We start from the raw sequence: 12191 nt of genomic DNA on the forward strand, positions 1-12191 counted from the left end.
ATTTCATTTGACCAATGCTAAGACTCCGTCTTAGCACAAACTGCCCTGTTTCACTCCACTGACTTTAAAGGGTAGCTAGCTCAGACTTAATTGTCTAACTTTTAGATATCAAAGTCAAGGAAGATTATATTATATATCCAGTATTCCATGGATGTCAAACTGAAATGAGCAAAAAGTAAGGAGAAAGTAGTCAAACTATTTAACCTTTTGATAATTAGGAACCATAAGATGTTTACTTACAGAATATGCCTTTCAGAAATAACTTAAATAAATCTGTGAAGCTGTCAACTATTGCAGATGCTTTGTATCTACATCTGTAGGGGTTTCATAACACTTATTAAAAGCTTCAGACATCTTGCTTGGGAAAGCTCTTCTAGATGAAAAGGTGACTTCCAGGGACAGCTTGTTCTAATAGCTTTTTGGGTTGAAAGTATGACTGCCTGTGTGGACTTGAAGTAAACAGTGAGGGAGAGTCCATAAACCTTAATGGTATAATTGAGAATGATCTGGCAGCAGTGGTGTCATATCTGGGGATGAGCCACTGCAGGTCCTCTACAATCAGTCTTACAGGTAACAGTTATCTGAGAAATTAAGGGAGAATTTCCTGTGTGTCATTAGCCCCCTCTGAAGACAAGATGAATGGGAGGTATTTAACGAGAGTAGCTCAAGACTTGACAGATTCAAGTAAAGAAGAGGCCAAAGTCCCAGTTCCTCACACATGAACAATTTTCCCAGCCAACCAACATGCTGCAGTAACAGAAAATCAAGGAAAGCTTTCCTATATTATTGCTTTTACAAGTGTCTTAAAGTGATTGACAGCGTTCATATTCTCATTATGGCATCTGCAGATAATGAGGTATCTCGGCACAGGAATATCCACTGCTTGAGCATGCCAGGAATATTATCACTGACGTTTGAGCAAAAACATTGCAATTGCACACAATACCTCTACATCTTCGAAACGTCAAAACACAGCCAGATGCTGGAGCCATGGCTGCTGAAATCACATGGGTGAGCTGGTATCTCTTAAAAGAATTATTATGGTTGTAATGTATCTATTTAGCCACTCAGGATCATGGGTTTTAATTCTGCAGATAAGAGCAAGCTCCCCCCAGAATTTGAAGACTCGCCTCCCTTTCTCCTTTTGAAATCTTCATAATTTTCTACAAACAAGGCTTAAAAAATGTCTTAAGTGCTGTGAGGAACTTTCTGAGCCAAGGAAGGGAAGTGTGCTGCCTGATGGGGAGACCCGCTGGGCACCAGGCACAGGGACACTGAGTGAGCAAGCTGTTCTACCCTGCTCCGGGGAAAATGTTCTGAATACTGAAGAGGTTTACACCAAATAATCAATGGAGAAGTGCTGGAAATGCATGTCTTCTTCCCTCCTTTCACAGCTGACTGTAGATGTGGAGAGGGCACTGCCAGCACCATCTCCCCCACTTCCCCTTGGGCTGTGTGAGATGCTGATGTTGGGACACGTGCCTTTACCAACTACTTTTTCTCATCTTTGAACACACATCTGGCTTGGGTGGTCTTAGAATAGGAAGCAAGCACCGAATGTCCTTAAGAGGAACAGATGTCCTTAGCATGAAAGAAAGAAAGCAGGCCTTAGCATGCGTAACAGAGAGAAAGAATGTCTCTGAAAGCATTTGTAATGGCTTTGGACATTACAGCTGCTTTTTCCCCCCACCATGCTTCTGCTGTTTGACCCTCGTCCCAGCTAAAAGCACAAGGCATGTTAGGCATAAACTCATATTATCAGCTCTGCTGCTGAAATATCCACTGATCCACCACAGCCTTGTAGTTACACAGCCCGCATGAGGACACCTATGAACAAACACAGAAAGATTTGCAGAAGGCCTTCATACTAAACTAGAAAAAGAATGCATAGGGTCGTACATACGGAATTCATTACTACTCCTTCCTTCTGCAGAAATCATTTCTGCAGCTCGATATCAAAACTTCAGTCAAATGTCCTGTAGAGACAAGGTGCTTAAAAAATATCACTGTGGCTAAAGAGAAGATAGTAAAGATGTGAGATTGATCGCTAGTCCTTGGTGTCACCCATAATCTAAATTGCAGCAGGTGTACTGAAATGAAAATATACACCAGAATATAGGATTAGGCTTTATACTCCTTTAAAAGACTTCTTAAAAAAATCCATATTAAAAAATCTAAACTTTTCATAGACAACAACTGAAAACAATCTCAGAGCAATAGGTTATTAAATCCATATAATATTGCATATTGATATTTCTCAGGGTTTTTTGTTTGTTTGTTTGTTTGTTTCATGGAAAAGTCTGAAAAATCAGTGTCCTAAATGAAAACTACAGATGGGTTTCTGAAGTTAAACCAGTAAAAGCAATGCATTGTGAAAGGTCATACAACAGCCTGAAGTATAGTGTTTTGCTAAATACTAAATAAGCCTTGTTTAATTATGACAAGATGAAGGTCTTGTGGTTAGGACACCTTGTCAAATATGAGAAATTTCAGTTTAATGTGCTGTTCCAGCACAGCTTCTGAGTGTGACTTTGGCCATACCATTTAGTCTCCATTTCCCATCTGCAAAATGGAAACATGATTCCCTTCACATATTCTTGGTGTGGTTGGTCTACTGAGGCAGCAGTTGTATTCCTTCCACACACAGCAAAGACTCTTAAGTTGGTTAGGTCTCCATGTATGCCTCCATGTCTGGCTGCAATGCAGAAAATAATGCATTAAATGAAAGAGTCATTTTTTCAGAATTACAGAAGAATTCAGTAAAACAAGTACCAAAAGTATTAATCAGTTAAATTTCTAGCACCTGTCTGGAATGGTACCATACTTCTGTTAAAATTGGTCTACCTTATGAAGATAATAAATCCTACATTTTCATGACTTTTTTTCCTCCTTGTGCTCGAGAGATTTCTTATTATGCTTTGTGACCAAGCGCCACATTAAATGTTGAGCCCTTTCTTCAGGTTATAGCTAAAAGAGATGAAAATAATGATGTCTCACAATGACAGCTGTCAGAGGGGTCTGTGGGAATCAAACAGCTTTCTGGAAAACCCAGGGTACAAGCTGCTTGACCCAGTTGTTGCTGCCCATGCACGGCCCAGCCACTGACTTGCACACCAGGAGTCTACCCCTGCACTGGCTGATGCAGAGGCAGTGCGGGACAGGCGGTGAGAGAGAGCAGGGCAGCTGCAAATGAAAATCACCCTGGGGAGGGTTACAACTAGATAAAGTTTCGACAATAAGATTCCAGAGACTGCTGACTGGAGAAAAGCTCAATATTTTAGTCTCAGTACAAATTTGCTTCAATCTTATACAACTCCCATGCAGCAGCATCCACAGCTGCATGCTGTAAACAACAAACAAATCTATTTCCATCAGCCCTGCTGATGCTATGAGAAAAGTGCCTGAGCATAAGACATGCACAGATGTAGAGTCTCACCTGAGCCTAGTGCTGCCCTCCATTTGGCCCCTCTAACTTAATATCGTTGTTACAAAGCTATTGGTCTCCTGGTAGCGAGCTGGCTCAATGCAGAGCCTCTTCTTCCAGCTAATCTGACAACTCCGATCCAAGAAGCATCAAGGGCCCAATTAAGAAGACACATCTTATCAAGGAGCTTATTTTGCATAACAGAATACAAATGACGAATAAAAATTTAATGTTTAATAACTTAGTACAAAGAGGGCTGTTGATATAGAATGCCTGGAATTTTTATGGCGGCTGTCAGACTTGTGATAAAACTGTTATATAGGAACACTTGGCAAAAAACAGCGTAGAATTTTTCAGTAATGGTGTGTGCATGATATTGCATTAATTCTTGATAGGAAAGTAACTGTAAGCCTGGGAATCAGCCAGTTTGAGTTTCACTGTAAGACGATTTTTTTTTTTTTTGAAGGACATCTAAATACATTTTAATGAAGAGTTAGCTGAAAGGATGGTTGGTACTTCATAAATGCATTTGTGTGTTTGCTGAAGTCCAGAAATTATAGGCAAACCATCATAATCCCTCTGGGTTCAGAATAACTTTGTCAAATTCAGTGATGTGGCTGCAGCTTGCTAGTAACCATCACTAATGGATAGTAGAGAGTAAGCTTAAAGAGGAAGGAAAGGTTATCTATAAGGCTTTGCCTTTGCTGGGTAGGGGCATTTCTTCAATTTACTTAAACTGCATGCAACAGTCGAACACGGATGTAGCTCTTTTCTGCCTCTAATGATCATAATCTGCAGGAAAGCTTGATTTGCCTTTGTTCTTATAATTGCAATTTATACATTAGAAGTCCTTCAGGATAATAAACAAGATATTTCTGTGCTTTAAGGTCTGATACAAAATAATAGTTCTCCAATCAGCAAGGATGCATTGCATTATCAAATAATTTATGCAACCTCTGTAACTAGCAAGTTCTGTAAATATGTAAATACCAAATGGGGAAAAAAAAAAAAAAAAAGTGTTCAGAATTCCTTTTAACCATTTTCATAAAGCTGATGCTCTTGCTCAGGTATGAAACACTCACATCATATTCTGATGAATTTGCCATATATCCTAATACTTTTTGTAAAAAAAATAAAAAATAAATTAATTCATAATAATAATAATCTAAATATCTAAGTATAGAAATTAAGTCATCTTTACCAGTAAATGTCCATTAAACAATGCTAAAATAATGCTGAATTAGAGTGAAACTCTTTTAGAGGTACATCTCACATCCATATGAATACTAAATGAATTTTTTATTCATTCAATTCTATTGTATTAGTGTTATTGCAATGAATACTAAATGAATTTCTAATGATTGGATACTTAAAATAAAGTGTTACCCCTTTACAATAGTCATCAAACTTTAAGGACAATTTGAGATAAAAAAGATGATGTACTGGTGGGGAAAAAAAGGTTCAACTGTATAGTTCAGACTATTGAAAGGTATAACTTATCTGATGATACTAATATTCAGATGCAGTCATATTAGAATTAATACTACAGGAGTGGACCCTTATACAGAGGATTTGTTGCAGAAATAAAATCTATCAGTAACAGTTTCATTGTTCCATCATTATGAACTCATTTGGTATTCACTGTAATAGCACTGATCATAATGAATTTGTTTGATATTCATGTGGCTCTCACATGCATTAACATAGGCTTTCTGTTGTAATTCAACATCCAACAAGCATTAGTTAAAGCAGACTTTGGTTTAGGCATTGACTAGTATTCTGCCACTGAAGTTTCCTTTCAGTTTATAAGCAGTTAAGGGATGCTTTTCTCTGTCTAATTCCTGGCTCTTTCTTTTCTCAGATACATTATTTTAAGCAGGAAAGCCTCCTAAAAGACCCCACACTGCCTTTTCATATGATCATAGGTGTGTGCCATCTTATATCTCAGGCGACAAGCCAGAAAGCCAGAATTTTATCACCCAGGCACATTACCTCATTATCCCCTTGGCAATAGTGGCTTTGGCACAGCCTGGAGCTGGCAGGGTACCAACGGAGCAAGAAATCCCGACTCCTGGTGCTAAATGGATTTTGTTGCTTTAGGTTTGGAAATGCCAGGACTTCACAAGCATTGAATAATATTTATTTGGCAAAATGAACTCCTGCCCTTGCACTATCTTTCTCAAAGGAAATAACTCCATGGCAAAAAGCTGGGTAAATCTTTGGAAAGTTTTCATAAAGGAGGGAACTCGGCCAGGTTTTCAGCAGTTTTGACTCACTTGAAATGTTTTGGGCATTCCTCAGTCGAAGCTTGACTAACACTGGCTCTGGTGCGATTCAGCCTCAGTCGGGGTGTTAGACTCCGTTACCCCATTGTCTCTCTCTCTATTATATCTTCAAGAGATTATAGATGAGCAATAGATGAACTATAACAACTATTAACAAGAATTATAGCAATTTTTATGCATAAGTATTCAAAACACAAGGGGCCACACACTCAGGTAATACACATGAATTCAGTTCATGTAATCAATTTGATTGTAGTAATTGGTAACATGAAATTAAAGAGTCGGGCAATCTGCTGATGCTGTCAGCACTGCTGCTGTAACCCAAAGTCTTTTCAAAATCCTGTCCCTGTTTCATTCTGGTGTCTCATGAAGGAGGTTTTTCTTTGGCTTTCCTGATTGCTATATACAAAGAATTTCTTCCTCTCCTACAACCCCCCTTTCTCCCTCCCTTCTCCCCATGACTAGGAGGCCGCAGCGCACAGGGCGTCTTTTCCTCTCCTTGGGGCCTGGAGGTGTGAGGAGAAGGCGAAGGCTTCAGCAGAGACCTACTGGCTCCCAGAAACCTGGCATGAGAGCTACAAACCCTTCTCAGAAATACCCTGTCCCCGGTTTGGAAGGCTGATCACAGGACTTGGGGAAGGCAGCTCCCCACCTGCTCTCTCAAAGCTGAATTGGGTCTGCAACAGGCTCCTCACCCTGGCCTCCTTCACAGCATAGACATCAGCAGAACATACTCTTGTTCAGCCCCATGTAGAGGCTATTTGGGGTGGCTGTACCAGATGCCCAAAGCAGGCAGGCTCATTAGAACTTAAATTAGGAAAATACGTGCATTAAACAGTGAGGGATGGGTTTGGATGCTTGGTGCCAGGCAGCAGGACACATGCCTCTCTTACTGGGAGCAGCTGTGTGAAGCTGAACCCAGGAGGAGAGCAGGACTGGTCACGGGGAGAGAGGAGGAGCTGCCTGACAACAGCCAGCTGGGAAAGGCCAGAAAATCAGGATGACTTGCCCCAGGTTGGTTATTGGAGACAGACTCTGCTTGCTGCTCCTCTCCCCTGCAGTGCCCATGATGAAGGGCTGCTTTGTCCTTTGCAAAAATGAGGCTAGCAATGGCTGTGAGGGGCCTCCTTCCTTACAATTCAGCTTCCCTTTTGACTTGCTAGCAGGGTGAAATTCGTCAGGCCTCTTGGAAGCCCTGATAGATTTAAATACTGTTTAATTAATTTGATTTATGATATAACTGCACCACTGTGTTTGAGGGTTTAAGAGAATTCCACCTCCAGCATTTCTTTCTAAAAAGGATATCAGGTAAAAGTTTGCCAGGGAGGCAGCACTGCTCTGGTGGGAGGAAGAGGTGTGTCTGCAAGAGAAACACCAACCTAAGGTGCAGAGTCATCTACCTGCAGACTCTTCTGATGTGTGAGCAAAGCTATTTAAGCGCACAGTTACCAAACTTTTATCTACTAATGTTGTTCTAGGTAGACAGACTTGAAGTTCAGCAGCACTAGTTAACGTATCTAGTTTTTGTGTTGCTTTTTTTTTTTTTTAACCAATGTTGTGTTTATGACACAGAATTATCTCACAGGGCATGGAAAAAAAAAATTATGTTCTTTCTTTTTACTTGCCTAACCAAAAATTTATCTGTCCTTTCTAAGCTGAGATTAAATGTTTCTTTTCATAAATGTAGACTTAAATGTGTTTTCCATTTTTTTGGTATAAATTATGTTTATGATTAGTTGATACACAAGTGAATATCTTATGGTGTAGAAGCAAAGAGAAAGGATTTAAGTAACTGACTATTTTACACCATATTTTGTGACCAAGCACAAAGTTTGGCTGTGTTCAACAGCAAAAATGGTGGGCAGCGCTACCTAGCCACTGCAGGATACCTGTGATAATGTACTTGCATCACTTCACAGTTAAACTAAAGCAAACGTATGTCACTGCTGTGTGTGCTGTAACACCTAGGCACAATAGAATGAATTCATGGACTGTGCACCCATAAATCTTCATTTCCTAGTTTTGTGGGTTTGTCAGGCCTTTAAAGTTATTTAACACGCTTTTTGCGGTGATAGATAGGTACTGAGAGTGTTATAAATACTAACTTGTGTCTGAAAGTTAGGCTGTGAAGCTATCACCCAGGCTTATGGTGTCTGTGATTTTATATCCAGCTAACAAGTCACTTTCATGGGTCGGGACATCATCTGGAGTCTATGAATGTGTAAGAACCAACAGTTACTGTATATATGTTAGGTGCTGTTTGATTCATATATACAACATTTCTTTTAGAAAAAAGCACGGTAAGAATGTTCCTCGCTTTAGTTTAAAAAATAAAGACCATAGACCCTACTGGTGTCTGGCCTATCAGGAATTCATAATGAAAACAAATGTTCATTTTTTCTTTAAAAGTATCTCAAGCTAAATGATACTGACGCTTTCAATTTTTAACATCATAATCAATAAAGGCCGCTTATGCACACTTTGCAAAACCATCAGTTTAGAAGTTTGAAAAAAAAATCTGCATATGGCTGCAGCTTGCTGACTGCAAAGCTCTAGCACTAAATCTTCTGAGTTAAAGTTTTACTGGTGTGTTATGAGTAAAAATGCCTTGTCAGCCATCTGCCAGTTTTTCTCCTAACATCCATATTTTCAACCCTTGCTAAACATTGGGAGCATTTGGCCACAAGAGGCCAGCTCTACAATTAAACAGCCGAGCTCTGCAGCAGAAGCAAGGGCATGTCAAAATAGAACTGTCTGTTATTAATTTTAAAAGTCCATAAAGGAAAGCTATGACCCTGTCAGGGTGATGGACTGGCAGTTAAATGTATTATAAACTGTTAACTCTCTGAGACACAAAAGAAAAGGAAAAGAAAAACAATGCAGCAGTGTCAAAAGCTTCAATAAATGCTAATCATGGCAGATTAATCAGCCTCTAATTCCACTGATCCAAAAAGGTTAGAGAGTCAATTGTGTAAAATTAGCTCTTTCTCATATGTCCCTTTGCATTTGGAGAATCTGTCTGTTCATTTGCATCTTTTGCCAATGTTTACGAAGAATTCAGTTCATTAGTTCTTAAACATAAAATCAGACACTGGAAGGGGGATTCATTGCCTTTTCCTGCTTAAAGTAGTACTTAAAGCAAATAGCATTGCTACAGTGTACATTTATAGATCCTATCAAGCAGCATTAATTGCTGTATGTCTCATATCCAGAAACCTTCTTTTCATAGGAAAGTTTTCATGTGAAGCGTTCTACTTAGTGTTGTAAGGAGCACTTTTTGATGGGTTAAGATAAAACGTTTAATTGCAAGATAGAAATGAGACAAATGGCAAATAGGAGCTGCTAGACCTTAGTAGAGTACATGCTACAAAGAGATCCCAGAAGTATGTGCACTAGCTGCTTTGGGAAATAGCTGGCTTAACCTGCATTTGAAAATCCTGCAACTTGCCAGGGAGAATGGCAGTTCAAATGAATGACTATGCAGAACACAAGAAAGCCCAAGGAAGGATCACTTAATGACAAATAAAGCAGCAGATGAGAAGACATATTAGCTAGAGCTGTTTGAAGTGTTTGTAACTGAACTTGAGACCAGACAGGACTCACCTGCTTTCCTTACGAAGCCAGTGTTCAACTGGGATTCATTCATCATCTGACAATGTTTGACTGCTGGACTGGGTTTTGAGGTCTTACATTGCTATAACTCAAGTTACTCGGGGTGTGCCTCAGAACTAAGAAGTGCAAAAATGGAGACCCTAATTTCAGAACATACCTGCAAGCTGTACTGATCGTGTTTTCCCCTTTTAAGAAAATGTGCATGGTCAGTTGAGGGAAACCTTGAAAGAATGCACATGCTCTCCAAATGCTTAGTTTGCCTTGACTACCTCCAGTGAGATGAAATTTGTGACTGATTTCTCATTCCTGTTGAGAAAAAAATAAATAAAAAAATGATGTTTGTTCCCCACACCAAACCGATCACTGAGTTTAACACTGTGCAGAAACCTAGGAATTTCCCACCCATTTGCTCCCTGGAAGCATGGCCACATCTCTCTGTCAGAGTCCTACCTGAAAGCCATTTTCCCAGGTACAGAGGGGAGGGTGGAGGAGCTTTGCTCATCTCCCAGCTGCCCTCATTTTTGTGCTGGCCTCCCTCTGCAGGTGCTTCCTTCACAAGGAGTGCCCAGGGAAGGTCTGCATTGAGCCCACGCAAAGGAGAGAAGCAGCAGCCTATCACCTTTCCATGGGAACTGCCCCCTGACAGTGAAATCCCACAGAAACTGAGGACCAACACCACTCTCTCTCTAGTAACTGCAAGGCATTGCCTTTGGCTTGGCCCTCTCTGACATAAATGCACACCAATGTACCTATATATTATTGAAAGGTTTCAAAGCAAAACAATCCCTCAGCAGATGCACTGGGGAAGAGGATGAGAGAACAAGCAGGAGCCAGATGTTTGACCTGTTCCTTCATGAACTGCTGAAGGGAGCTCAGCTGCACAGGATGAGTCTCTGCAGATACTGGAGCTCCACAAAGTGCTGGGGGGTACTACTGCCCGATGCTGTCACAGAACATCAAACATCTCTCTCACTTTGAATGGCACTGCTCTCTGGGGACACACAAAGAAACCCTTCCAGATTTTCAGGGCTCAGCCCATTCTTTAGGTTGTGGCAAGTCTTGGGGCATTTATACTGTGGAGATACAGAGCGATGTACCTGTGTGAAGCATCACGCCACCACGTGGGACTACTTCCACTAATCACCCTAGTTTGCTTAAGGATAACTTGGGTGTCCATATACCATGTTTCAGTGCACCACGTAAGCTTGCTTTTTGGTCACAGATTCTTTATGGGGCTTCATGTATTTGCTCCCTATTGGTTCTGAGTTGAAATCCCACATTTTCTCAAGAAATACTTTTGATTTGAGGTAAATTTTATTTCTAGACACACTAAATCAAAAAAAAAAAAAATTAAAGTTAGTGAGGGAGACCATTCTGGGAAGAGAAAATATAGTTAGATATGCCCCCTAAATAGAGGAAGGAAGAACAGCACTGTGGGACTCCAATTTTAAAAGATGACCCATGAGGAATCTAGCTTAAAATATGAAAATATAATATGAAGAGTAAAACATAATAATGATATGGTAGAATAGAAAAACACAAATTATTTTAAAGGAGATGTAAAGTATACATGGCACAGTGCAATGGATGGACTGTCAGCAGTATTTCTTTGTGTGTGTATCTTTTGTATTGCAGTGAAGTGTGCAACAGCAAGATTTGAATATTCTGAATCTGCCATCTCCCTCTTCTGTCAATCAGATCCCTCCAATTTTGAACATGCCAGGATGAACTATGTTGACTTCTTCGGCACAAGAAAGTGAATCCAGTGAAATTCATATATTCGATGGTTTCATGAAAATGAGAAAAGTCTGTCTATTTGCTAGAACAGCTTTGGGCTAGTTTTGAACGGCTGCATTTCATCTCTGCATTTTCCCTCCCCACGACTGTTATGATGTGAAAAGTGCCCAAGGCCAGGGGCTTGTAGGCCCGAGTCCACTGAAATTAATTGTAATTGGAAAAAAAAGGCCTTTTGCCTAAGCCAGTCATACTATACTTTCCAACCTGACCACCTTTTTCCATTGATGGATATAGTATGCTCTACCAAATCATTTCTTTTTTGCAAGTGAAGCTAATTTAATGCCACCCAAAAATATATCAGACAGCTTCTGGCACCTATTCCTGTCTCGGAGGTGCTCCAAATGCTCAGGTATACATACAGCTCTGCAGCATACAACTGCTCCTGCTTCTGCAAAGTTTTTGCTCTAGTAATAGCAATGGACATGTTTAAATGCTTCTATTTTGTATGGAATAGAGTGGATATTTTTCTACCGTAGGTATGCTGCCTCCTCCACCACCTCCAATGAAGTGTGACTCTGTGCAGGTTGCAGAGGGCAGAAGACTTCTGCACTTAGAGCCATTTCGCCTGGCATTCTGCCATTTGGAGTTGTCTTGAGACCAACCAAAGTGGAGTTACCACTACACAATTACACAGCCTCAATTTAAATCTAAGCTTCCCAAAAGTTTTCTAATGTTTGGGTTAACAAGAGTGACATTTGTCCTGTTAAGAACCAGAAAAGCTCAGCTCCTCTTTCCAAAAGGACTCATGTTAAATTCAAATTTGTTAAGAAGGGCCCCCAGCTAAATACCAACTGACAATACTTCATCCTTCCCAATGCTGTTAAGTAGATTATCCTGGTAACAGTAAGGCTTTGATTTGATGATGAGTCTAGTGTTAGAAGATACTTTTTTTACTGGTGTAGTGGAGGATGGCAATAAGAGATGAAATTTCCAGTTTCTGTCACTAATTTTTTTGTTGTTTTGTTTTGTTTTGTTTTTGTCTGTAAAGATGATTTTTAAAGTTTTAAGACATATTAAAAATGCATATTGAGGTGGGGTCATGTCCAGTCAGTATCTGAACAGAGTATCTTCAA

General features: G+C 40.0%; 1 long non-coding RNA gene across 2 annotated transcripts in view; it reads right to left on the reverse strand.

The window, feature by feature from the left end:
• Positions 1 to 1256: 1256 nt before the first annotated feature.
• LOC106039621 (uncharacterized) overlaps positions 1257 to 12191 on the reverse strand; it is a 76282-nt gene continuing 65347 nt past the window's right edge. The window contains exons 4-6 of one of the 2 annotated variants that reach the window (XR_001209418.3): positions 9479 to 9627; positions 5701 to 5815; positions 1257 to 2695 (exon numbers count right to left, since the gene is read on the reverse strand). This is a non-coding gene — a long non-coding RNA (uncharacterized lncRNA). The remainder of the gene's footprint in view (positions 2696 to 5700; positions 5816 to 9478; positions 9628 to 12191) is intronic. The other variant, XR_001209419.3, reaches the window with a different exon arrangement.

The sequence above is a fragment of the Anser cygnoides genome, chromosome 12, assembly GCF_040182565.1.
Source record: "Anser cygnoides isolate HZ-2024a breed goose chromosome 12, Taihu_goose_T2T_genome, whole genome shotgun sequence".
NCBI lineage: Eukaryota > Metazoa > Chordata > Aves > Anseriformes > Anatidae > Anser > Anser cygnoides.